Raw genomic sequence first — 24314 nt, forward strand, 5'->3', positions numbered from 1 at the left:
TTTTAATGGGTTTGGAGGCGTTATATATATATATATATATATATACATATTATCTTGAGGTATAAAATGTGTCCTGAGGTTTTGATGGCTGAATGCCCGATCAGAGCCATGTTTTGCTTTTGCTTTGATCTGCAGGAGAAAATATGTCATATATTCCTGGTATCCACCCAGTCCAGTCCAGAACATCATAGCATTTATCTGGAATGCCAAATCACCTCTTAATAAACTTTTGCACTAGCATACACATTCCTTTTGCTTCTTCAAGTGTGAATTAACACAGCTCAGGCTGGGATTTTCAAAGGAGCTTTGGTGAATTAGTTATCCAAATCCCATAAAAACTAATTCTGAATGATATTTAGTTATTGGGCAGTTGTTTGAAATCACTATCAAATAAAATGCAGTTTTACAATTTTATTTTAGTTGCAGCTCATTCTGACTATTTAAAATGATTTGGACAATGAGTTTGGGCAGTAAGAGGCTCTAATTATTTTCTAAATCTCTATTTACATGTTTTTCATTAAGATATCTGTCAGCTCTGGTTAAGTGTATTTCCTTGCTATATTTCTAAAATTAAAAATAATATCTTCTCCAGAACACTCCACATGAACAACAAACTGAATCAGCAGAGGAAAAATATACTTTATAGTTTTTCATTGATACAATAATATGACTAAGAAATAAGATTAAGGATGATAATTAACTCATAGGGGAAAGGCTGGTTCTTCTGTTAATGCCTTTTAACAAATGACCCTGCAGGTCAGTTTGCCACTGACAGACAATGTAGAATTTAGGATACTTCAAGGTTGTATGTGTTAGGTTGGAGTTCCATTGGAATAGAATGAAGTGGGAGATGATGGGAGTGGTTTGGTGGAGACATCAGAAGGAATAGTGGATAGGTTGGTGTCTGTCAGAAGGGAGCAGGACGCTTATGAAACAAGGGTATGTCAACCATAAGAGAGCTAGTCATAAAAAGATTTTTCAGTGCCTATAGGCTGTTTCAAGTCAGGCTTTGTGGGTTTAGAAAAGCAGTAGGAAGTGGTCATGAAAACCATGACTTAAAAGTTTATGAAAAAAAGTCTGGATTGAAAGTTCAACATTACTCTTGAGTTCTGCCTTTTTCGGTCTTTCCCCCTGCCCCTTTTTCTAGTCATATTTAGTTTCCAGAGAGCACTCTTGTCTATGAATCAGAAGATGAAGTCTTGTTGTTGAGGTTTATTTTGGTTTGGGGTTTTTCTTGTTGCTTTTTTTTGCAATTTTTTTCTATGAGTCTCACAATAGAAGTAACTAAGAACAAAATATATATTCCCAAGATTCAACACTGTTTCATATTAAAAATATAGTAGGAAATTTTTTTGTAACACTGACATCAGCTCCAGTATTCTCTTAGCAACTGAGTGAACTGAGACACAGAAAACATGGAAATAAATTACATATACCCAGGTACTAAATCCTGAAGTCTGGATTTCACAGCTGAGCTGGGATCATTCTGGGGAAAAGGGTCTGTTTAAATGGAAGACTTGGGAGCTTTGTTTTGACTCAACACATGTATTCAGACAGAAATTCCAGACCTTTGAAATTTTGCCAGGCACACTTTAAGGACAGTTTATTGTGTGTACAATTTATTGTTATTGTTATTTATCATTTGCTTAGATCTGATAGTGTGTTCAGTGCTGTGCAAGACAGATATCATGCTATCTAGTCTGAAGGGTTCATAATGTAAACATCTCCAGGGATTTCAGGACTTTAAGTTAAGGAACAAAATTAAACTAATGTTCTCCATGGCAAAACAATTCATTTGAATTCACACATGCAAAGAGATGATGCCAACATTCTAACTCCATTTAGTTACAAATATCAGATTGGAGAAGTGAATGGTTGATTAGTATTTTGATTTTAACAAAATCCTCCATTCTGCATAACTTCATCCTTTCTTTCTTGATTCCACATCACAGCTCCCCTCCTCTCCAAAAAAAAAATAAAACTAAAAAGAAAGGAAAAACAGGTGAGAAATATTATTACATCACATCCCTTGTTAAATGACATATCTTCCTGCTGAAGGGAAAAAAATGATGTAGCAGAAGCTATGAACTATTTTCATAATTTATTACAGAAGTGAACAACGAAAGTTGGAAATTGTATTTAATTCATATGTTCAGTGAAATGTTATATATTCTAAAGGCTTCAGATTTCAAACAACATACATCCCTATAATCATATCAGCAACTATATTCAGATAAACTTCATGTTTTTTTCCATATCTAGCATAGTGGCAGGGAATAGAACCCGGACTTGCAAAAATTACATATCCCAGTGCTTCTGTGATGGATGTTTTCTTTTGTAATGCATTGCTGCTGGATAAAAAGGGAATGGAATTTTTATCCAAAAGATGGAACCACCAGATCACATCAGAATCACAAAAAAAATCCTTCATCATCAGATCCCAAAAGTATGCATGAAGAACAAATACCTTTCTTTTTTTTTCTCCCTGGGATTACTTGCTATCTTTAAGGTTTTCTTCTTGAGAATCAGATCGTAAAATACGGGAAAAAAATGCCACACCATGTAAGAAAGTGGTGTAAAAGGATGCTGTGAGCCCCAATATCTATGGTTACAAACACAAAACATTCTTCCATCATGTGAATAGCAAATATACTCCAGGCTTTATTCCAAGTGAATACCTCTTACCACAGAAAAGGCTAAAGCAGATCACACCCTAATGCTTGGGCAGCGAGAAAGGACTTTCCTCTGAGTTTTTCCTGTTTCATAAAGCACTTAAGATCAAAGTAGAATTGTCTAACCTTAAAAAGAAGAAACTTCCCTTGAAATTCCCCTATCCTGAAATATTGTTAGTTGCAGAACTTCAAGCAGAATATTTTGCCACCAACATGGAATACTGTCAGAGAGATTAGAAAAACTTTGTTTCTTTTTTTCACTAGACAGGATTTAATTTTGCTATTTTCTTGAATCATGGAGATCAGTCTCTTGATGTTTGTTCTTGAAACCAGAAAAACTTTACAGTCCATGATAAGCATTGACTAGTCTGTGCTAAAACAACTGTTACAGTAGTTGATTTGGCTGTGGTCAGTAACTGAAGGTCTCTTAAATGGGTGAAGGCAAGCATCATAAACAGTGTCATTTTCTTTTAATTATGGGAAAAACAGTGAACATAGGGCTGGGAATTAGGGCTCCTGCTCTGTTTCCAGATCTGCAGTGATTTTTATGGGCAGCCTAGCAGGAAGGTATTTGCATGTACTCAATGCTTTTAATTCTGATTTGTTGGGACCAGTGGATAACCAGCCTCTGGAAATGCTAGACCTTGATATTTGGTGAAGCTCAGTTTCCTCAGCTATATAATTTAGATCATAATGTGTGTGTGCCTCACAGAATGAGTAATTAATTACTGTTTGCAAAATATGCAGAGAGCCCCTGGGAAAATATACTTTGAATATGCAACCAAACTGTTGTTCATGTGTGCTTTTTCTTGTTCAGGTGTGTTTTTTTTCCTGGATTCCAGCTTTCTAACTAAGAAAGATCCAATATAATAGAAAATTATGGCACTTTTCAAAGTGCACAGACTCTGAGGAAAAACATAAAAAGCAACACTGGTGATATTAGACCCACATGGCAGCTGACTGGAGAAAGTTTCACTAATGGAGCACTTTGAGATTCTTGTATTTTCTGCACTGCAAGCTATTTGTTGGAAGCAGCAGCTTTACTGCACATAAACAAATCTGTATCTTTCCATAGCTGAAGGAGGCCAGAAGCTGAAAACAACAACAAGACAAAGGCACATACCGTAAGAAAAGGGAGGAAAAAAAATCACTAAAACACCCTGAGCTCTATAGCTAATGGAAGGAGTGCTTGAGATGGCAAAGTGCTTAGCTGCAAGCCCAGGGGCACAGTAGCACTGCAGGATAGAGACTCACTACGCTTGAGTTATAACATGTGGATCGTAGCTAATATATTGTTGGCAAAGTGCTCAGGGCCAAATTCACTCTCAGTAGTACAATTTGAGCTGAAGAGTGCCCTGAGGACAGAGAGGTGGAAGGGGCAATAGGCCAGCACATTTCTGAAATGTTATGAAAACAGGGGAGTGTTGCTCATGTTGGGAACTGCTCTCAAGAGATGATTACACAAATACAAAAAAAATGAGATGCAGAGCTCTCCTGCTCTCCTAGAGCAAGTAATTAGAAACTGCAAATCATAGCTGGCTCTTTTGGGTGTCTTTGTCCTACAGATAGAAATGCCTTTATAATGCAAGTGTTAAAAGACATTCAGAAGCCTTTTTCTACTTTCTGCTCATATAAGGCCTGATCTTCGGTGAATATACAGATTAGGACTGGGTTTAGCAGGTTTTTGGATTAAAATCCTTGTACCAGAAAGAATTGCACAGAAGAAATCTTGTAATATAGTGTTCTTCAGCAGAGAAGTGGTCTGCAGAAAAATGTGTTTAAGAGCATTTAATTGGTTTCTGGTAAATATCCAAGTCTTCTCCTGTTGTCATTCACTCTCACACTGAGTTTCTTTCTCTCTTGTATATTGTGCAGACTTGTTAGTTAGGTAGTACTTGCTTTAACTCTGTTTTATATTGTGTTTTAAAACAGAAAAAAAACAGTAATCTGGAAAATTCAATAAAATTTAAGGAAAATTTACAATAACAGATATTTAAATTCTGCAGAAAATATGAATTCATTATTTGTTCCTGCTCTCTTATCAGCTCTTGAAACTTAGATAAATATTTTATTTTGCTATTTAATGATCTACTAAAGTGCCTGAGAAATGATCTGCCTTTTTTCTACTTACCTCCTACTCATGATGTATGAATGAAAAAATAGCTTTGTTCCTCATCTGTTGCAAAAAACACATTCTTGTCATTTACAAGAACCAAAAGAACAAGAAGAAAGAAGAAAAAGTCTGAAGAGAGCATATGAAAATGAGTCAAATATGTCACATTTGTGATCACAGCACACTGAATAATAACTCACACCACCTTTTTTCCTTTTTTTTTTAGCAGGGAAACACAACACTGAACTACTCCTCATGCAAGATGGAATCTGGCCTCATACACAAAATATTTCCAGTTTTGCCTTTCATTCCTGCAAGAGAACAGCCCTTTCTTCCAAACTAGAAGTTGTCCTAGAAGGAACAGTAGGGGTGGTCCAGGGTCACTACCTGGTGAGTCTCACCTGCCTTGAGAGGCTCAGGAAAATTAATGTTATTAAGTTTTTCCAATATGTCTTTTAGTGATGACTTGAGGAGAATTAACACAGGATCAAGTTTCTGGAAAAAGATAATTGTCAGCTTTTAACCTAGCAGTATATAAATACAGCAGTACAGCAAGACCTGGTTTAGAGCTAGTCAGTCAAATACAGGAAAGGTTTCATATTTCTAAAACTGTAGGTAAGAAACCCTTATATCGTTGAGAAAAATATTTTGCCATCGCACACTTAACATCAAGGCTGGTTGTTTTTTCAAAGGATGCAATGAACTTCAAGCTGAACTTGGTGCTGCAATGAGGCTCTGTGTGCTTGTCTTAGAGAAAGGTTCAGACATGAGAGTTTCTGGCCCTAAAATACATGAAAAAATAAAACAGAACCCACCATTCTGTATGTTTGTTTCAGTTATACTGAAGCAACTATAGTTATACTGAAAGATATCATGGCCATCATCAGTTCAGTCCAATTTAGAAAATGGTCTTTTGTGGTAGCTTAAAAAACATTTGTGTCTGATTTGCTGCTCTAACTAGGTAAAAAGGATTTATGTAAAGCTCATTAAGAACTTCTTCAGCTGTTGTTAGGGAAATGAAGTTAAAATCAGAAACAGCATGTCCTAGAAATGGAATTTACCCTTTCACCTGCAGTATTCCTCTGGGCTTTTTATATATAGTTTTATTTGTTCTAAATAAAAAGCAGACTCACTGGCAAAATTTCATGACAAAATTCCAAGAAATTCACCTCTTAAAAAGTGATAGAAAAGAAATCTTGTTATATACATTTCTGTATAAAAGGTATTATTTTGTTTCCCATTTCCTGTTAATCTGGAACAGAACAGCAGGAGAGTATTACAATACATGGTAATGTGGAGAGGACATTCGTCCAGATTTCTGGCCAACGATAACAGTGAATTCTCAGAGGAGATCCTATTAGAACCATCATGGGAAGGAAAAAGTCTTGTAACCATTTACTTTTTATTTATATATTTTAAATTTGATTCTGGAAAAGTTCAGACAATTTCAGTTTCCTGGGAAACCTCCTATCTGTTGAGATGTTTTATCACTGCTTGCTGTTTTGTCATCATTCATGACAGTGTAAAGTGGGTTAAAATGCTATTATCTTTGTGGTAGCATGAACAAAATCAAAATATGAGTTTTACACAAGGGCACAGCAATGAAAAAACACACTTCAGGGAAAAAAAGCGTTGATGCTTATACAGATTTAATAGAAACAGAATTCAAAGGAAACTAGCAACAGAACTGTTTAAAGTGGAAAACTCAGAGTAAGTCAGAGAAAGGACAGTGATAGGGATCATATAAGCAGTTTTTTACCCACCTTTGTGGAAGGTCCTAATTTCCAGCCAGCTCTGTAACTTTCTGCGTGGCAGCAAAACTATACACTGGAAGCTTTGGTTTCTACATCCTCTCTGAGGCTGTCTGCACTCAGTTGCACACAGTCCTTTCTGACTCTCCTATCTGACCCACCTGGTAGCCTTGAGCAGATAAGAATTGAAGAAGCGCCTGAGCCCTGGTCCACAGAAATTCATCTCACCCAGATGCTCCTTTAGGGGAGAGAGACATTATGAGTGGACAAAGTATAAAGCAAACAAAAACCTTAAAATAAGCAAATCCAATTATAGTCATCACTAAAGTTTACAGCACTGGCTAGTCATTGAGTCCTTCTTGCAAAAGAAATTGAAAGGGAGAGTTGAGTTGTGACATCTTTCTCTTCTAAAACAAAAATTATGGTTGAGTCAGTTGCCTCAAATTTGGAAGCCCTGTATCCTTCATCTTCTACCAAACTAGGAAAAGTGGTATTCAGCATGGTTTCTCATCTTTCAGATAACTCTTTTATCCTTTCATTGTAAGATACTGGGCTATCTTATTCAGACCATAGCAATTTTTTTCTTTTTCACTGTCCTTGTTCTAAGGTAGAAACAGGGAAATTTACTGTGATAGTCTATTTGTGGCAGATGGTAAGGAATTCTGGGAATCAGACTCTGAAGGTCAAGAAGTCCAGTTCTAGGTGCAGGAAAACCTCAGTTGAAAAGTTGATGCCAGCTTTTACATTATAGGTTTTGACTGCATCAAAAAGAAGAAAAGAAATAAGTGCATCACAAAAATAAAATATCCTCTGTTTGAATTCTTACAAAACTTTCAGTTTTAGATTTAGATATGTGAACATGTAATGCATCTGAGTAGCCAGAGCAGAGAAAACATTTAAAGTAAGGCTGAAGGAAAACTACCAAAGTCAGGAAAAAAATGCAGGTTAAGATTGGATTCATACTTCAAATGTAATAGAAGGATGAACAAAAACTGGTGAAAACTAGAGTTGCTCATTTGATTTAAACAGAGGAAAGCAAGGGCATGTGTTGAACTGTGTTGTGAATCCATGCTCTTTGCTTCTTACAGGACAAGGCAGCTGTTATCCCTGTTATCTATTATCCTGTTATCTGAACAGGAGACTATGCAGCTACACTTATACAGACATAACAAGTGACATGGGAGTGCAGAATGTATTTGCAACACCATCGGGGCAGGATGCTTTCTATTAGGAGATCTCTCTTAACTTTTTATGTGCAGTGTAGAAAATTATTGGAATTGTTGAGGCTTTTTTCCCTCTTCTGTATTCTACTGCTATTCATTCTAATTTTGCCAAATCAAACTTTGCCTTGCTTTTGGCTTTTTGCAATTCTGATTGAAAGATATTTTCAAGGAGAATTACTAATACCAACAAGTTTGGCTGAAGTCCTAATGTAATGCTTTTGCTGAAGTCAGTCAGCAGGAAAATCCCTTTAACAGATATTAAATGTCAGCCTAGGAGACAAGTAGCCCCTGCTGAAATCAATATCTGCTAGTGTAGCAGTCATTTGTGGTTATTCATTAAAACAGCAGGCTGCTTTTCCCACTGAATTAAAGACAAAATCCTTACTCCAAGCTGATCTCTCCATACTCCCTGAATTTTTGAAACGTTAAGGCAAGTTTATTAAGAATCAAGATTTTTTGATAAAAAGTTACTTTTACAGGCTGGCTGGTTAGAAAAGTTCATAATAGGTGTATGCCTGTGTAACATGATGAATGTGTCAATATCTGACAAAAGGCTTAGCATTACCACATATTAATAAGACATGTTTGGATTGAAAACAAGTGGAAAATGACCATAAAATTCAACTCCATTGACAAAAATAACAATAACAAAAATCCCAGTGATTTAAAAAAAAATTAAATTATGTATTCTTGAGATACTGATTATATATCCCAGCCAAAACCAGGGCACGCATGTATTATTTAAATGGAATAAGTGTTATTCCAGTATTCATTACAATAGGCAGTATTATGTGCAATAATAAGGTATTATTATTATTAACAATAATAAGTGTAAGGTGAAAAGGTAACGGTTCCTGTTTTCCTTAGCTCATGTCACCCCAGGAAGCTGAAAGGGTGAGAGGTTAAATAGAAAGTCGGTGATATTTGTGGGTGAATTAACAGGGACACCCGCACCCCATGTTTGCTTATATTTGTCACCAAATGATTCCAGTTCTCCTAATTCAAATGAGAAAAAACTTTATTTAAGGATATTGATGAGTGCTTGAGTGGAAGCGGCAGCTCTTTCAAAGGAAAGCATAATTCAACCTTTATCCAAAAAACAACCAATGAGAGGCAGCAGAAACACTATTAGGAAAAAAGAAAGAGTTTTGAAGTTACAGGTTTCTTAATTAGGACCATAAAATCAGAGGGGTCTTTTAATTAGTGAGCCAGACTGGACAGTAAGGGTTTAGTTTTCCATTCTAGAGAGGACCTTGGTTTAAGTGCTTCAAATCATGGAGGTCTCATATGAGGCTTGTAGGACACGGTACCACATTCTCTCTGACTTTTCATTTCTTTGGAAAGGGAATTAGTATTTATCAAACACAAGAAATGTAAGCCATGCTGAAGCTGGGTAAATAGCTTATCTTAAGCAAACAGAAAAGCTATTTTTTAGAAAGAGACAGGTAGGAAAAAGGAAACACCAGCACATATATACGTATATATACATACATATATATGGCCTGATTTTGTTAAACTCCAATTAACAGAAAGTTAGACTATCCTTGTACCTGGCTTGTGGGTGAGGTTCTGCAGGAGCGATTACAGCTTTGGTTTTCTTTGATCTTTTGTCATTGTAGTCCCTTCATTTGTATAAAAGTCCCTAAAAATTGTAGTATTATTTTAATGTTTCATGTTGAAGTGTAACAAGTCCTATATCACTATTGTGTACAGACCTTGAATAAATCCCATGACATATGGTGCCTCAAGAAAAGTAGCATAATTTTTCTGAAAATCTTTCTAATGTAAGTAGGAGTCATGGATGTTACACAGTATCAAAATTTAAGCCAATTTTATGTAAAACCCTGAATATGGATTTGTAGAATATTTTGATCTGAAAAGGACCTAAAGGTTACCTAGTTCCAAACCCCCTGCCATGTGCAGGGACACCTTCCACTAGATCAGGTTTCTGAAAGCCCCATTCAACCCAGCCTTGAACACTTCCAAGGATGGGACATCCACAGCTTCTCTGGACAACCTGTTCCACTGTTTTACTACCCCTCCAGTAAAGAATTTCTTCCTCAGATCTAATCTGTCCTCTTTCAATTTAAAGCCACTTTCCTACCAATATATGGTTTTACATTGGTCTGAAAAACTTCCTTAATGGTCAATTTACACCTCTTAACCTTCACGTCTAAGAAATGTTCATCACTACTAATTAAAAGTATGAAGGCTTATGAGAAATACCCACATATAGAAAGACTGAAGTGAACAGGAGATTCCTATATCAGATTACAAATTTGAGACAAAGTCAATTAAGTCATTGTGTTCTTGAGAGGAAGCACTTACTGAAGTGATGACTTGGGTTCCTTGAGTTCAATAAAGATGTGAGTGGGAACCTTTGGGTTCAGGCTTCTTTGCTGGCTGAAATTTGCAACAAAACTTTTAAACAGCAAATTTATGAGAAAACAATTCGATCTGTTTCCCTCCCACGTATTTTAGGTTAATTTTGAAGCGAGAGTGACTGTGGTATAACTAATGAGAATTTTTTGAAATTATTATGACTGAATGCTTTAAATGATACTTAGAAAAGCAATTAGAAGTCATTGAATGAATGCATGTTATTCAATAGCTGACCTGGCTATGCAATTTGTAGTCTGAGATTAGAAAAGAGCACTAAAGAATAAGACCTATCTGCCTGTCACACTTGTCTCATTAGCAGTGATCAATATCTCTTTTCCCTGATTGTACGTATGAGGGAGTAAAAGAACATCCACACAACAGTCAAGGAAATGCTGCATAATTGTTGGAGGTATTTAAAGAGATAGTTAAAACAAATTCTTCCATTCCTGAGTCAGCTCAGCAAAAAGATTCACTAATGAATGAGATTGATTCTGACTACTGACATATAGGTAAGGATAGACTTATAAATGGTTTACCAATTATTAAACCAGAATTACCAAAACTAGGACTTCTTGCCCCTTAAAATCCTCCCATCAGAGTATGAGAAATCAGGGCCCAGATATCACCTCCCTCTTGAACAGTTAGTTTCATTAAGAACGTGCTGTATTCTGCTAGTAGACAACATGTTTTGTGTCAAAGGCCATTACAGAGATATTAACATCTAACAATTTTTTGACCAGTGGAAATATTCCCAATACTGTTACAGTAATCTGAGAACATTGTCAGAGTATAGGAACTGTCATTGTACTGTAAGTATGGGTAAAGTAAGAGTGATACTTCTATACAGATTGATTTCTAGAAGAGATATTCTCATATTTGTTCCTACAGGAAGAAATTCTCATGGTTTGCCCCTATTATTCATCATCTAACTTTTGTTAAGTCTAGCTGTATTTGCAAGAGCACCATCTAATCATGGGCTATTTTCCTCTAAAGTCAAAAGTAATCCAATGACACTGTGTCATCAGAAATTTTAAGAGGTTGTGCAGTTTGGAGAGGATTGTAGTTACTGTTCAGAGCGCCAAACCCACCTCCTGGCCACATGAAATGGGAAAGATTCATAACAAATTAGAAATCAAAAAGTACAAAAGGAATCTTTGTTCTTTCAGCAGTACCTAGACCCAGCTCTATTTTTCTTTCCTGGATAGACCCCACTCAGGGAGAAAAAGTGAAACATTTTATTCAATAGTGGGGCCAAATTTACCTAATGCTTGCCAGGCCTTCATCAAACAAAGAATTGCCAACAGCCATTAGAGGTACAATGAAGAAGAATACAATACTCTTATTGCCTAAATATTTTGTTTTTAAAATAACAAAAAACCCAATACCAAATATTGCCCAGTATGTGACAAGAGTGAAATAACAAAAGGAAGGCAAAACAATAAGGGCATACAAGCAGAACTGCACTGGCAAGAATCTGACCCCAGAACTGATGCTGACATGCACACCCAAAAAGCTGGTGGTGGTGCATATCTCTTGCTCTGTGGTATTTCTCCATGTGTCTGCTGAAGTAAGTTGATTGTTCACAATTATGGAAACAGAAAATATAAAACTGTTCATCTTGTTGGTTAGGGTAAATGCAGGGAATGTCACATTGTTTACCTTCTAGACAATCCTATGAGCAAAGCCTAAATCTGGTTATATTACAACAGCTGACCCCACAGTGGGCAACTAATTTAAGTGCAGGCCAGACAAAGTGTGGGGAATATCTTAATTCTGCTGCTTTTCTCAGTAAAACCTGTGTGCATTGCAAAAACCAATTCCACTGCTTCTGTGCTAACTGCTCAACAACACTTGTTTCTTCCTTGACCATATACAGGTACTATATATTAGGTACTCCAGTGATTAGGGGCAGTAAAACAATAATCTGGCTTTTAAAACTAACTATTGTCTGTGTATGTACATGTGTATATATGTTGATGTGAATGTATGTATATACATATATCTATATATCTATGTGCACATACAGAATTTAAAAAAAATGTTTGGAATTTGCATGCAGAACACCCACCTATACAAAAATAAGGACTGGGAGGTGAATATTCAACTAGATAGATTCCCTCACCCCTCTCAGCTGACTCTCTGATTCACTGAGAGAGATTTAGACAGCAAGAATTAGGACCAATATCAATTTTGAATGATTCACATCACTTCTGGATTTTGCCCCAAGTGTATAAAAATAGAAAATTATTATAGGATTAGATTGCTGCACTTCCTTGTTTATTAGCCATTATTTCTCATTGTATTGTTTGTTTCATTTGTTTGTTTTGTTTTTGCTTCCTGACAAGGCTATTGAAGACTGCCTACAGAGAAGCCACTTACTCAAATTGCTCCTTGTGGAGGGAAGGCAGAGTTTTAGAAATGAAGCTTGGAAAACTAAGCATCAGATTCTGCCTTCTTTTCTGTGTAAAGAACCTTAATTGACTTTGTTGCCAGTTATGTCAACAGCTGGAGATGAATTCAGTACCCCTGTGCAAATTTAAGGCTGTGAATAAATAGATGATGATGGCTTTAACTCAGGATTGTGTGATTATTAATGTTATTTGGGCACAAAACTGGCTTATCTTAATACTCAATACAAATCATATGCCTTGTTCTGTTATAAATAGAGGATTTGAGTGAGCAGGGAGGGAGCAGAGGAAATGAAAATGCAGGGATCCAGCAGAGGAAGCAGCTGTGGAAGCAGAGAGAAGACCAACATGAGCTTCAGGGGAATGCCAGTAATGCCACCCCCACCTTGCTGCCAAAGTGCTCGAACAAGCAGACTCTTGCAAAATGACAGACAAACAATCTTACTCTTACCTTGTTGAAAGACCATTATTTTCTCCTATTGATGCTCTGTAAAAGCCTGAAACTGATTCCCGAGGAGTTTTCAATGTCTAAACCAGTTCAGAAAGGTTTCCTGAGCTGCTCTCCTGAGTACACAAATAGCATTTTAGGTTACCAAGTGCTTGGTTAAGTGCCTGTCTTTGAGCTGTGATCAAATTAGACCAAGAGGTTACAAAAAGCTTTGCTTTACAGTCAGCAAAGAGGAATTGGCAACTTAAAGGCAAAAAGGTTCACCCGTTATTGAAAGAGCATTATGACAAGCTACTGTGTTTTTGCAGGGCTCTGTGTGTGGTCTATTAATTTTTCTTGTTATGAAATTGAGTAGCAATTAGTGAAAGCATGCTTTCTGTTTCTCAGAACTATCAAATCTGTCTTCAGAAACTTGACATCTCCATTCCCTTTATTCCAGAAGTAGCACTGGATTATCTCTGGACCCAAATTTCTGGCATAGAAATATCACAGGTGGAAAATGTATACTGGAAAAACAGGTAGCTGACTTCTGAAAGTTGAAGAATATTTGGCCTAGAGAAATATTATGAAAAAGAAATTATTGTCTCCCTGTGCTAAAGGGCACCTTGTGCTAGGTTAATATCCAATATTTTACCAGAAAACACTGTTATATAGTTAAGAATAGAAATCATACTGTACTTTTGACCACAATTTATATATAGTACATCTGCTTTATTATAGGATATGGATAATTTTTTCTCACTGACTCTGACAGACTGAGCTCTATGCATTAGCAGATTTATATAAAAATCTTATTTCTGTCATATATACCTTGCTTACATGCATACTGATTCTTCTAACTGATATCAGAAAGGCTACTTACCTCTGTGTGTTCCTCTCCTTGTTATTAGGTGTAGTTTGAATGAACCCTAAAAGAATTTAGAACATCTAGGTAACTGTGTAGTAATAATTACACGAAGGAATTTATTTTCTTAATAAGGTAATCCTAAATTCATCAAACAGTTACATAAAATTACAGAAAATGTAGGCTTTATTATTTATGGCTCAAGTAAAGACTTTATAAATGTCTCTCTTTTCAGCACCTTCTTTAAATGCCTTTTTCTGTCGGTGGTTATGTGCTAAATTGTTATTTTGCCTGAGGCAGTTTTTCATTAGGAAAAGGACAATAAGTTATGTGGTAACTCAAATTTAAGCAGAGGAATGACTGCTCTTACATGATGGAGCTTTTGTAGTGCAAGAACATATGCACCAGGTGTCACTGATCAGCAGTGGTTTTCACAACCAAAACCACAGGATTTTTTCTAGGTCTTCAGGATAGTGTTTGGATGTTTATTCATTGCTCTATGGAATCAGATGAGTTGTCTCTATAGTTTAGAGTAGTGTCTTGAACAGTGAGGAATAGGCAAGCAAACGAGTAATGGTAGAGAATAACAGAAATGGGGATTCTCCTTAACCTCCACTAGAGATTGTTTTGTGCCCTGCAACATGTGAATTGCTATGCCTGTAATAGTTCACCCCAATGGAAGTCAGTGGCTCTGTGCCATTTCGTTTCAGATGAGAGTCTGACATTTGGCAGAAGAAATACAATCTCTGTTTTCAGTCCATTTTATCCTTCTTGAGATGTGCTTATTGCTTTAAACCTTAATCAATTTCTTAGAATCTTATTAAGTGATCCTAAAATCTATCATGGCAATGAATATTAGAGGTTAATTATGTACAAAATGCAATTATTTTAGTAGCCAGACGTAAATGTAATATGCTTTGATATCACTGAAACCTTCCAGGTGGTTGTGTTCTATCAAAATGTAACCAAAACTTTCTGACCTACCTTCTGTCTGTATCATACTACATTTTAACTGCTGCTATCATAGCTCATCTTAATTGAGAGTATAAATATGGTCTCTGTTTGTGATTAAATTAGCTGGCTGAGGTAATCTGTGTATATTCAACTATTGATGGAAATTAGAGTACTCCTACTCCAGAAAGGTGGCTTTTTTTTATTCTTAGCACATAGAGGTGTTCTTTTCTGCTCATTGCTACACTCAAATTCTTGTTTACAGGCACAGTAGAAACGTCCTTCATATATAGTTAAGAATTTATTGTTATCATGACTGAAAATTTAGCAGCCTAAGTTAAGAAATTCTGTGTAGTCCTAATAGAAAAAGAAAGTAATACTTATAGGTAAACTTGTTACGTGCACAATTCCTTGCTCCTACTCCATTTCATGTGTTAGCCTCATGTCTCTACTGATGCTCTGGCTGCTGAGCTTGATGGTTTCATGCTGATGCTGTTGATGGGGCATTACAGTGAACTGTCATCATCTTGAGTATTTTGCCACAAGGAATATATGTTTGTGTAGATAGTTGCTTCTCACTTGTTCTAGGATTGATCAGGAGTGAGTTTTATACATTTTCTAACATGCTTTTATGCCTCTCATTTGTCTTCATTGGTCTGCAGTTCTCCACTACACCTGAATTTACTATATATGGTGATTTTCCTTGTGTTAGACACTGTTTTTTGTTACCCCCTAAAATGAGTTCTGTCCAACTGCAGGTCTACATGTCTTTAACTGACTGGGTAAGTTTTTTATAGTCAAGGGACCTCCAGTGCCAGCATGTGCCCTCACCTTCAGCATCCTTTTCTTGTGGCCCTCTTCACTTCATCCTGTCTTCACCACTCAAGGACTTTTGTTGTAATAGTTCTGTTTTTCTCTGCACTATGTTATCATGTTAGAGTAGTAGATATCCCTTTTTCCATAGGACAGCTGCTTGTTATTGATTTGTAAATGAAGGGACATAAAGTTCACTCTACAAAGATAAACAAAAGTACAATGAATTAGCCATAGACTTGTGGTCAATACAAGAAATTGATGTCACATCTAAACTAAGTAAAACAAAACCAGAGGCAGGTCAAGAAAAGTTCAAACAGAGCAAGTCTGACAAGCCTGAGTCCTGAAGCTTTATAATTCTTCATGAAGCTTATGGTCTGTTAGCAATGGCAATACAGTGTTGCACTGTTACCTGGTTACATAAGCTTTTATTTATTTCTCTTTTTGTAGCATCTTGCTGGTGACAGGAAATGGAGAGCTGAGCATTCATATAATGATATTATAAGGAATTGGGTCATTATTCTGGGCAGAGAATTCTCAGTAATTCAGTTGCTGAGTAACTGCAAAGCCTTCAGTTGAAGCTCATCACTGGCACAGTCTGTCTCTGATTGCTCTGCATATTAGTATTACTTCTTTCAGGTGCACTAATATAGCACGGCACCACTCATTTTTCTAATAGCACATCATCTTCCCCCACTCTGTGAGTCCCAAATGTCCTTACTGGAATTAGTAAGAGTGACAAAGTCAAAAAATAATGACAGAAGTGGGTTCAAAATAGTGAGAAAATCTGTGCTTTCTCAAGGATTTCTCAGTGTAGCACAGATTGACACCAGCCTCCTGACTGCATGCAGACAGTAAACTGCATGAGAGCACTGCGACATCCATATGATGTGCTTCTTCCTCTGATGAACATGGTGTCCTTGGGGGAAAGTGGACCAGTCTTTCTGTTTGCAAATAGTTCAGAAATCAGCTTGGTTGTAAGAGGCATTAATATAATTTTATATTAAATGTATGAAAGTAGGGGAAGGATGAAAACTTTGGGACTATAATTGAGCCACTTTTGACAGAATCTAAAGGTGGTTAATTCTAACTAGAGAATGTTGTGAGAAATGCACTGCCCAGGCAGCTGCATTCATGTCTGAAGTGGGAACTGACTTTTGCTGTCACTTTACCTCATTTAACAGTGAGTGCATCCATTTCAAACTTACTGAAAGGAATTATTTCCAGCTTACTGTAGGCAAATCCTGTCTACTTTAACCTAGTTGTGTTAGGTACTATTGAGAATATAGTTACATCTTCCCAAAGGTGGCTGCAAAGTGTGTCTGAGCTCTTGTCTTGCTACATTAATGCCATTGCTGGTGTCTGAGCCAATAAGGTAATGTTAGCTTGTATGGGTTATGACTGCAGGAATTGTGCAGTACTGTAGAGGACAGTGGGAAGGAATTTCAATCCTATTTGTTGCTTACAAAGTTTATTGGCTTCAATTTGGACTCTGTAAGAAAGAGGTGTTTCTAAATGAGTAAGGACAGGAAAGAGTAAACTTAGGATGTTTTTCTGAATGAAGAAAAACCATATTTGGATCCATAGAAACACGGAATGGTTTGGGTTGGAAGGGACTTTTAAAGATACAGTTCAACACTCCTGCTGTGCACAGGGACATCTCTCAATCAGATCACCTTTGTTGAACAGAATCTTCCAATCCTCCGAGAACAGATGTTTCACAAGGTGTACAGGCACCATTCCCCAGGGTTTCATCCTTCCAGTGAAAATCTTTCCTTGTGTCCAATCTGAATTTCCCACACTGTGGTTTGCAACCACTGTTTCTTGTTACACTGTTTGGCATCACCAAGAACAGTTGGCTTTCAGGTTGTTGGAAGTACTCATGTTACAGTGGGAATACTGTAACACGCATAGCAAACAAAGAGTCCCATGGAAAAGAAATAGATATGGACGGATTCTTGATAGATGTTTCAGAGATGTTTATTTCTCCAGCCGCATGGCCAGGACTCTGCCGAGGAACTGAGGCAATCACGGGACCTGAGGGTCCTTGCCCACGCAGGGGAACACAAAACAACCAATGGGAACAAGGCTGACCAGGGGCAGGGAAACCCCGTGTCTCCCCCCAGGGCCCCTCTCCCAGGATCCCATGGCAGGGGGAGGGACCCCGACATACTCATCTACTTCCCACCTACATTGCAGTCAGATTGCCACCAGCTGCCTCCTCTCCCACCTCCACAAACTCTCAAACACAGGTGATTTTGGCAGCTTTTGATCTCTTCAAGTTTTTCTACATCACTTCTGACTTGGAGACTCAAAACTCTAGAAAGTCCTCAGCTCATAGAGCCATGGGCCATGCCAGAATATTGGATACACTACCATGAAATCTAACTCCACTGCTAACTTGATGGACCACAGGCACCAAACTGTCATCATATGCGATGACAGTTTGGTGCCTGTGGTCCATCAAGTTCCAGCTGTCTACCTTCCCACCTTCTGCAACCTAGGTAAGCATTCTTCTACTCATCAAGACCTGAAATAAAACTGATGTTTGTTTTTTTTTCCCCAATATGGCTTCATCTCTGCATGAACCAAATTCTTTGAAAGGAAAAGTTCATATACTTTTTTGTCCTAGTGGATAGGTCAGAGCTCTTCAGTTCCAGTAAATCTGTCTCTTATATTTACTTTCTACTTTGAATTGTTTTCTGGATGACATGTTTGGCTTGATATTTATGACCTGTAGGACATCTGAAAACAATATTTATTTCCTGTAGTTCTAGACCAGAGAAAAGATATCTTTAAATGTCTCTAGAACTGTTATATGAACTTTTGGGTTGCCATACAGGATTCCAAATTTTACCTGCAATAACTCAGGAAATAGGCCTGTCTCTTTTGGAGTATAGCTGGATGAAGAGTCTGGTTTAATGAGCAGCAGTTGTACAAAATCGAAACAAGATGTTCTCGTAATAAAGTTTTGGATGGGGAATAGTAAGGAATACATTATAATGCTGCTATACCAATAAATCAACAATCTGATCTCAGCAATGAAATTGTGATTCTGAGTCTCAGAAAAGATATTGAAGGCCTATGGAGAGGTCAGAGAGAGGTGACAAGAAGTGATACAGAGAGAAACACTTTAACCCAAAGGCAGTTTAAAATATGGCTATGTTTACTTTAGAAAAGCTGCAAATAAAGGTGAACTCAATAGTTGAAGAGTGTTGTAGTTCAGATTGTCTTTTATCTTTTCTTATTATACAGAGCAAAAGGAACTGTTGCACTGGCAGTGTTGACTCCTTAAATCAATGTATTTAGCAGTTCAAGGAGGAATTGAACAAGACTATTGGAATGAGTAGTAATAACAAAAATATGTTACAATGAACAAAAATCTTTGTGATAATTTGATCCTGCTTCAGTAACTGAAGATTAGAACAAGGCAAAATTATCCCTAAGCCCATTCCTCATTGTTTGAGATGATCTCAGGCCAGATCCAGGTCTCCTTGATCCTCTGGTATGGAAGCTGAAGAAATTTTTTATAATGACAATGCGCACACAGTTCTAATACCTCAAAAGATCTTCTATTTAGTTAATACCAGAAACTCTCAGTATCTAGTGTAATAATTTATCTGCTCATCCCAACCTTCCTTTTGCATATGCTATATCTGTTAGGAGATAGAGCAACACACTTGAAGAAATTATGCTTGTTTTCTCAGTTTTTTGTAATATAGATTTTAAAAATGATTTCCAAATCTGGATTTTTAAACAGGAATTTTTAAGCTTCATTTAAAAAAAAATCAGTTACATTATATTTTTTTTTGGTGATTTGCCTAGAATATGTTCATAGCTTTTTCCTAAGTGATCACATTACTAAGATCCCACAATATATATGAGTAATTTAAATTATTATGCCTCTTGCCTCCTTAAATCTGGTAGTTCTGTACTACAGCTTGTTTCTACAGCTTGTTGCTTCTGCTACTAATTAGAAACTGCAAATCAAAGCCAAATTAAGTACTTCAGCTATGAAAACTGTGCTATACCAAAGAGTAGGTGGATTAATATGTTTAATATTTGACACAGCTTGTGGAATGAAAAATAGAACAGTGAGAGGATGTTCAAGGAATTGTGAAAATAAGGTTCAGATGGTACAAACTGGAAATCTTTGTTATGCTATTTAGGCAATGCTGATCTGGTTTTTTGCTACCTTCTCCACGGCCTCTTTTTTAGACATACAGGCTTTCACAGTTGACTATATAACTTAGGAGCTAGCTAGTGGGTTTTTTTTGCTCCAGCTACCAGCCCTGTTAGTGTGTAACACACTGAAGTTTTACCAGTGTAGTTTCATATTGGTTAAAAGGGATTTGAGTTAGTCCATCCATGAGGTGCACTCAGTGCAGTCTTGATGTCTGTTGATTTAACCCGAGATGAAAATTACCTAAAAAATGCCAATGAAGTGTGAATTAAATTAGAGAAGGCAAAGTTATCACATTTCTGGTCTTGTGGAGTTGAAATCACACTTTTAATTAAACTGAGATAGGTTTGACTAGAGAGGAAGCCTTTAACTTCAGATGTAGTATGTACCATCATGCAATCTGTCACAAAGAGCTAATGTGTTGAACACAGTGGCTCCAAGATGAATTTGTAGAAATTTCACTATCAGCTTATGAAAACATGACATATAGGCATTAAGATTTTCTTTGAGGCCTAATTACTAAACCGTTTTCAGTCAAATACACAGATATCTTCTCAGGTAATAGGGACCAAGCAGGAAAGAAAATGGTTCCTGATATTGGAACATCTTTCTGAATTTGAAGAAATTGCTGAAGTTGTTTCCATCTTCCAATTTTCCAGCCTACTCTAAAGCACACAGCCTGCAAGATTTAGAACAGCTTACAGTAGCTGAATGCTATACAACCTTTCCACAAATATGCAAAATGTTGAATGGTTTTGCTTGTTCCATGAATTTTTTGCTAGTGGATCCCATGAAGTAGCTAGTTTCCCAGCTTTGGCACATTGATTTATCATGTTGTCAGCAAATTCAATACAGACTGCTCCAATTACAAATATGACATTCTCCAATTAGCTCTTTATGAAATGCCTTCCACTTGATAAGTAACTCTGCAAAAAGCAAGAAAGAAGTTATTACCACATTGTGAATCAAAGTGAAAAGCAAAAACTTAAAAAAAATTTATCCTTTATGGTGTATGGAAAAATTTTGACCATTCCTGCATTGAGCTGTGCATTTCTCCTTCCCCTGTGCATCCAAAATAATGTTGAGCTGGGCATTTGGATACTCTTTTAAATGGGACACATAGACTTAAGGTCTACAAATTTAGTCTTCCAGTACCTAATGGACAGTTATAGACAAGATAAAATTAGACTCATCTCAGAGGTCCATGAAAGGACAAGGAACACTGCTACAAAACTGTACTTAAAGAAAGAAAAGCCTGCTTACTGTGGATGGTCAAGCAAAGTAATAGGCTGTGGAATCTACAGCCCTGGACATCTTCAAAACTTGTCTGGGCAAAGCTCTGACTGACTATGAAGTTAGGTCAAGTTTCTCAGAAATTATATTAGGTTACTTTGAACAGGAGGTTGCATTACACTACCTCCAGAGGTCCTTTATAATTTAAAATTTATTATGATTCTTGGGATTTTCTGCATGTAGAATCCTGCATTCTTTTCTCCACGGTACTGAAACATCAGTTGATGGGATGCAAGGTGACTTCCATTATCCTCCTGTAAAATGGAGGCGGGGGGTGTCAAACCTTTCCTGTGTGGGGCTTTGAAGAAGGAGGCTTATATCTATCCTCTCCCAGCCGTGTACAAAGAAAAGCACAAGTCTTTCTTTAAAGGGATCTTTTGAATAAGTCCTTTTATTCCAGAAAAGAATTCTAGACTGTGGATCCCAGGCAGATAAGAATGCTCATGTTCCTCTTTCACATTTCCTACACAGGACTTTTTGGCATCATACGTTCTGCTTAGACAGAAAATTTCTCTGGGTATCTACAGTGAGCTAATCGCTCTCCTTGGCAATGGATCCAGACTAAAGTTCAGACACGAGATTCTGCATAATGGAGGAAATTATTATTGCTCCAGATTCAAGCCATTATGCAGTGTAGCACTGGTAGAAAGAGGGTCAAAAGTGCACAGCAGAACATTTCTTTCTATTTTATTTTTCAGATAGTCTATGTCTTTGTTTTTAATATATTCTTCTGGCATGGTTTAGGGCTAGTTTCATATTTTAGAATTCATGATCCAGAGTCCTACTCACATGCAAACCTTCTGCAAGTGACTTTTGATAGAATTAAATTCTACTGTTTACTTTCTTTGGTTACTTTAGATCCAAATCAAGACTGATGGTATTCTCCCTGCATCAATGAGTGGATTGGCTGTTTGATCTACTAATTAAAAGATAGTGGTTTCTGAAAACACTTTCTTAAGTATGTTAAATTTCAGAATTTGATAAATTATTTTTTTGACTTGAGTCTATTCCAAGCTTAGTTTGTGGCTTAAGCTTTAGTATCACAAGCAAAATATGCCTGTTACCTACCTCAATCATGAATATATTTTATAAGTGTGAAATGAACTTTTTCCCTTTGGTTTGCTGATGTGAGAGGGTAGGATAGGAAATTCTCACAGCTGGCAGACAAAGAATTACTGTAGTTGCAAAGTGGTTGGGAACACGAATGTTGATTATTTCAATGAAAGAATTTAATTAGGCCTCCTAAGGAACAGGATATTACTGACATCATTGATTGCCAAAATGAGCAAAGTAATACAGCACTTACCATTGCAATATCACTCTCTTAATGATGCCATTATTAGAGTTTGGCTGGCATCCTGAAATGTGTACAATAGCTTGGCAATAGTATAATGATTTGGAAATCGCAGATGTAAGGCAACGATGTGAAAGCCAAAGGTTTACTGAAAAGAAGTCCAGATGAAGCATTTTTAGTGCCTCTCAATATCAGAGATCTGTAATGGACTGACTCTTTCTCATTACTGCAACATATAGGATAATTAAAAAAGGAAATAAAAAAATCACTGTGTTTTCTTATTCTCACTTTCCCACAGGCAAGATTTCATTCCTTTTTAGTTTTACCTCTTCCTTTATTAGGAAAGTTCTTCTACCCTAAAATATCTCTATAGACAAAATTTAACAGGTTCTCTGAGAAGTTTCTCTTTTAGTTCCTGCACTGATATTCCATTAAGTCAAAGAAAAAACAGACTCCACAGGATCCTGTTATAGGTCTCCTTATGGATATAGAATTTTCATAGGTGTTAGATTCACTGGCCCAGATTAGTTCCTGTGCTGCTCTAAATTGCAGTGCTCATGTGATATTCCTAGAAAAGCCAGATTAGGGAAGACTCCTTTCTCACTAATACACACCATTCTTCTCCAACACACCTGACAGACAGACTAGTAGTGGAGAGACATGGGTGATAGAGCCATAAAATCTGGTACTATTTGTACCTCTGACAGATAATTTTCTGTTTCTCCCTATAGTTCAATTGCATTCCTTCTGTAGCATTTTAAAACTGCAGTAAAATCTGGCTCATATAATGTGAACTAAGTAGTGCTAGCTTTTAAATTCTGTCTGAATTTGGATAGACAAATGCAATCCTAAGCACTTTTTTTTTTCAAATTGTATAAAAATACTTATGGGGAGGATACTGAGAACTGAATTAAAAAGGAGATATTGAGATGAGTGGCATACAATGGAAGAATGAGAAGGGGTTATCCAATCTATATTCGAAGCGTATAAATTCTCTCCTCATACTTCTTTTCTGTCTCCTCTGCAGTAGAGATGTGGTTTGGTATGCTGGTATTTGAAACAACTGCCTTTACCAGAACCATTTATAGGGCAGATTGAATTTGGGATATTGTTTTAAGAAAAAAAGACTTGAATTGGAATTGCATTTGACATTCACGTGCGGCTAATATTAGTTCTAGTAACTAGGAAATGAGAAATGTTTTGAAAAACTTCTCATGGTATAAATATCCTGAAATACTTTGGATTGCATTTTACATTGACTAGATCCCAATGATTCTCAAAATTTAATTTCCTTCCAAAAATAAATTGTGGTGAATTCTGTCCCAGCCCCTCATTGCTGAACGTACAGTAATAGCAGCTAACAAAGCTCTTTCAGCTCTTTGTGCAGCTTCTTTCAATTCCACATCCCTTCACACATTTTCAGATACTGAGATTACCCAGACTTTGATTCCATTCTTTGCTCTGAACCTGCAGCCTCTATTTTAGAAATGGAGCAGAGCTGTTCTGTTCATTTATTTGCTTTATGTAGCATTTCCATTTGTGGCCAGTCAACAAGGCCTTTGCTTCCCCTCTACCCCATTCTGAATCTGAAATGAGTAATCTACTATATAATTCATATTAATCTCTTCACAGTATTATGGTGTACCTATAGCAAGTTCCTTGCAAAGCAGTGAAATATTCAAAGCTTACTTTCTGACTATTTATAAACAATTTGCAAACAATTATCCATCTGTTAGCACTGTACAGTCACAGCAAAATTTGTCTGATAATAAGTAATTTTCTAAACTTCATTTAAATAAACTATTTTTGCTGTCAAAACCAGCTACAATGTTCATGCTGAGATGGATATACATAAAAATGACAGAATTTGGGCCACGGTCTCTTTAACCTCTGAACATGCCTAAAATAATGACTAGAAATCTTCATGACTGTAGTTCTT

At 36.7% G+C, this 24314-nt stretch overlaps 1 long non-coding RNA gene across 6 annotated transcripts in view; it reads left to right on the forward strand.

The window, feature by feature from the left end:
- Positions 1-24314, forward strand: part of LOC138106393 (uncharacterized) — a 176489-nt gene that overhangs the window by 139442 nt on the left and 12733 nt on the right. For 5 of the 6 annotated variants that reach the window (XR_011148980.1, XR_011148977.1, XR_011148979.1 and 2 more), the window contains one exon: positions 5012-5175. This is a non-coding gene — a long non-coding RNA (uncharacterized lncRNA). Of the gene's footprint in view, positions 1-5011; positions 5176-12486; positions 12702-24314 lie in introns of those variants that run through there. The other variant, XR_011148978.1, reaches the window with a different exon arrangement.

Source organism: Aphelocoma coerulescens, chromosome 2 (assembly GCF_041296385.1).
Source record: "Aphelocoma coerulescens isolate FSJ_1873_10779 chromosome 2, UR_Acoe_1.0, whole genome shotgun sequence".
In the NCBI taxonomy this organism is placed as follows: Eukaryota; Metazoa; Chordata; class Aves; order Passeriformes; family Corvidae; genus Aphelocoma; species Aphelocoma coerulescens.